The sequence below is a fragment of the Silene latifolia genome, chromosome 10 (genome assembly GCF_048544455.1).
Source record: "Silene latifolia isolate original U9 population chromosome 10, ASM4854445v1, whole genome shotgun sequence".
Lineage (NCBI taxonomy): Eukaryota > Viridiplantae > Streptophyta > Magnoliopsida > Caryophyllales > Caryophyllaceae > Silene > Silene latifolia.
Window position 1 is genome coordinate 109208045 of NC_133535.1, and position 4101 is coordinate 109212145.

General features: G+C 41.3%; 1 non-coding gene across 1 annotated transcript; it reads left to right on the top strand.

Annotated features, from left to right (window-relative positions):
* The first annotated feature begins 3502 nt into the window (after positions 1 to 3502).
* Positions 3503 to 3609, top strand: LOC141610264 (small nucleolar RNA R71). The gene has a single exon (XR_012528168.1). It is a non-coding gene; the product is annotated as a small nucleolar RNA R71 (small nucleolar RNA).
* The last annotated feature ends 492 nt before the right edge of the window (positions 3610 to 4101 follow it).

Below are 4101 nucleotides of genomic sequence, written 5' to 3' on the forward strand. Positions count from 1 at the left end.
CCCATAGACTCAAAAAAGGACTTTGTTTGCTCTAGGACACCCAATTTCGACAAAGTCTCTTGACAAATGAACTTGGTGGGCAAGATAGTTTTCTTAGCAAAGGAAATAAATTTCTTCCTATGAGAGTCGGAAGTGAAAATTACCTCCGGATAATCGTCTAGTTGTTCAACAACCGGAGTAGTAGAAGTAGTAGCTTCCATAAGAGGATTTTGCTCTTGAATTTCCAACCTTGCATTTTGAACCACCAATGCCCTTGATGCTTGAATAGCTTGAAGAGCTTGTTGTCTCTTAGAAAGGTTCTTCTTTCGGGGTGCCTTACTTCCACCTTTTGTTATTGCCATACTCCTTTATGTAGTAACACCAAAGATAAGGATTTCTTCAATTTCAAATAAGACCCAAATCGATTTAGGATAGTTGAATGTTGCTTTGTATCCCAAAAATCGACTCAAACTTTGAAGATGTTGGTGTTTTAATCACTTGTTTTTGGTAAAGGAGTGATTTAATTTGGTTTTTAAGAAGTTTTGATTTGATTTGGGTGATTTTGGTTGAGAAATTTGATGTTGGTTGATGGAGAGAATGAGGGTTTGAGGTTTTGGGGTAGTGTTTATGTTTGAATGAATGAAAAGAATTGGGAAAGTTAGGTTTTAAAACCCGTTGGATTTGAAAATCAGAGGGGGAGACGAGCGGCCTGGCGTCGGGACGAGCGAATTTTGCTGCAGATTTGGTTCAGGAAAAAGTCGCTCTGGGACGAGCGTCTTATAGAGAAGACGAGCGTCTTTTTAAGTGGGACGAGCGTCCTGAGTTGGAGACGCTCAGATTCCTTTCCAGGGAGAAATCCCAAATTTCTTCAGCAAAAAGACGAACGGATTTCTTCTGGGACGACCATCCTGACTAAGACGAGCGAATTCTCTGGTGGGACGCTCGGATTCTCAGTCAGACCTAAAATTGTTTTTCCCAACTTCACAGGACGAGCGTCTTTGACCCTGGACGCTCGGATTCTTCGTCTTCAAGATGAGCGGATTCCCATCGGGCCGCTCGGATTGTCCCTCTGCCACACGGATTCAGGTCCATCCGTGGGCACCTCGTAACCCGTGTCATTTTCACCCTTCATTTCTTGTGGTCTTCATTGTGGGGGCACTACAAAGGCTTGGATAGCCTAGGCAATTGCTATCCCCACAATAAGGCAAAACACTACACATCAATAAACAATTGAGTCCCTCCCTCACTTCTCTCAAAATGATGAAAATCTTGATCAAGGCATAGAAATGTAAATCCAAAATTGACAAAGATGCAATACAATAATTAAAATCTAAGTTAGGGGGTTAGAATATTTACAAGTGGTGGTTTAGGGAGGACTCCACCAAACTCTCATCCAATAATGAGATGTCAAGGAGGCATGTTCAAGGTGTTGTTGATGTTGATCAACACCTTGAAAAAGTAGTCGAAAGCTTGTTCATTGTCATGATAAAGATCTTCAATAGACCTTTGCAGTTGTTGTTCTTCATGGTGGTCTTGGGTCGTATCATTACCGATACAGGGATTTAATATCCCTTCAAACTCATCATCCCAAAGACCGCATACTTCGTCTACTTGTTCCCTAAAAATGTCATGAGTTGATGAAGACAACTTTCCTTCTTTCTTATCTTGGCCAATGAGGCCTTCTTCTTCACTTGTCATGGGTGAGCTTTTCAAGCTCTCTTTGTTGAGATTTCCTTTCTCTTTGGATGGAGCATCATCCACTTTCTTCTTCCATTGAAATGCCAACTTCTTCCTATCATCTTGCCGGCTATAGTGATCAACCATAAAATATGGCTCATGTAATCAGGGAGCTCTCATTGTCTTGTCAAGATTGAAAGTGATGGTTTCATCTCCCACTTCAAGGGTGAGCTCTCCAGGTTTCACATCGATCACCTCTCCCGCGGTGTGCAAAAAATGGTGTTCCTAAGATAATAGGAATGTTGGAATATTCCTCCATGTCAACAATAACAAAATCCACCGGGATGAAGAATTTGCCAATTATTACGGGCACATCTTCCCATACCCCTAAAGGTGTCTTTGTTGATCGATCCGCCATTTGAAGCGTGATGTTGGTGCACTTGAGCTCTCCCATTCCTAGCCTCTTGCTTACCAAATATGGCATGACACTAACACTTGCCCCAAGGTCACATAAAGCTTTGTTGATTGTAGTGTCACCAATAGTGCATGGAATGGAGAAACTTCCCAGATCCTTGAGCTTTGGAGGTGAACTTCCTTGAAGAACAGCACTACTTACTTTGGTGAAAGCAATAGTCTCAAGCTTCCGGATGGATTTCTTTTTTGTAAGAATATCTTTTATATACTTTGCATAGGCCGGAACATGATTGATCAATTCCGTGAATGGAATTGAGACTTCTAAGTTCTTCACAATCTCCATGAATTTTCCAAGTTGCTCATCAAACTTAGGCTTAGCTTGACGACTCGGGAATCGAAGTCTAATCATAATAGGCTCCTTCTCTTTAGCCTTATCTTCATTCTTCTTTGAAACTTCTTGAATGGTGGGTTCTTCTTCACTAGAGTTTTGCACAACCCTTTCCTTATCACTAGTCTCCACAATGTCATCCTCAACTTGCTTCCTTGGCCCTTCATAGCTTGTACCACTCCTCAACTGGATGGCACTCACTGATTCATGTCTTGGGGGATTACTTTGAGGTGGTAATTGCCCTTTTTGTCTTTGAGACCTAGAAGATGCTAATTGAGTCATTTGAGTTTCCAACATTTTTGTGTGGGCTAGGATGTTGTTGATGGTGATGTCTTTTGCTTGACTATCTTTTTGCATTTGGGTGAAAAATGGTTCTTTTGCATTTGGAGGACCGCTTTTTGAACATCAAAACCTTGGTCATTTGATTGATTGTATGGAGTTTGATTTTGGTAACCTTGGTTTTGGTTGTAAAAGGGTCTTTGAGCTTGGTTTCTCGTTGGAGGTGGGGTGTATGTTGTTTGAGGATTTTTAACATTTTGGCTTTTCTATGAGAAATTTGGATGGAATTTGGTGTTTTCATTGTAATAATTGGAATAAGGGGTACCACTCTTGTATGCTTGGAATACATTCACTTGGTCACTTGTTCCCCTACATTCACTTTGGTCATGTCCCAAAGTTCCACAACTCTCGCATACTCCACTTGGAATTGATGAAGATGCCACCATGGCATTGACATGTTGCTTAGGTGATTTGGAGGCTTCTTCAAGCTTAGCCATAGCCTTCTCAAACTTCAAGTTGATGGTATCAATATGAGCACTAAGTTGAGCACCCAATTGAGTAATAGAGTCCACTTCATGCTTTCCTCCTCTAGTAGCCTTGCGAGATCTACTATATTGTGAGTTATGGACCGCCATTTCCTCAATCTTGTTCCATGTTTGATTATCGTCAACTTCGGTGAACATGCCATTTGATCCCATGTTGAGAATGTTTCGAGAGTCTTCATAAAGACCATTCCAAAATTGTTGTACCAAGAACCACTCGCTAAGTCCGTGATGAGGACATGAGCGGCAAGTTCCTTTGAATCGCTCCCAAGCTTCATATAAAGATTCTTCGTCCCTTTGTTTGAACCCCGTGATTTGGGCTCTTAGCATGTTAGTCTTTTCCGTAGGATAGAACTTTTTGTAGAAAGCAAGTGCCAATTTCTTCCAAGAGACAATACCAAGAGTAGCCTTATCAAGGCTCTTTAACCATTGTTTCGCGGTACTAATCAAAGAAAAAAGAAATAAGACCCATCGAATTTGGTCTTGAGTAACTCCGGTTTGTGAAATCGCATCACAATAGTCACAAAAAGTCTCCATGTGAGAATGAGGGTCTTCACTAGGCATCCCCCCAAATTGACTTCTTTCGACTAATTGGATAAATGCGGATTTTGCAATGAAATTACCGGTCAAATGTTGTGGTCTGGGAGTACCATTTGGTAGGTTCTCCTCGGTTGGTACGGAATGTGATGAAAATTTAGGCAATGTGGGTTGATTTTGTGGTTGATTTTGTGTTGGGTTCTCCTCTCCTTCTCTTGCAAAAGGATTGATGAACTCAATAGTATTTGGTTGAAGATCCACAACCTCACCAATACCTCTCAAAGT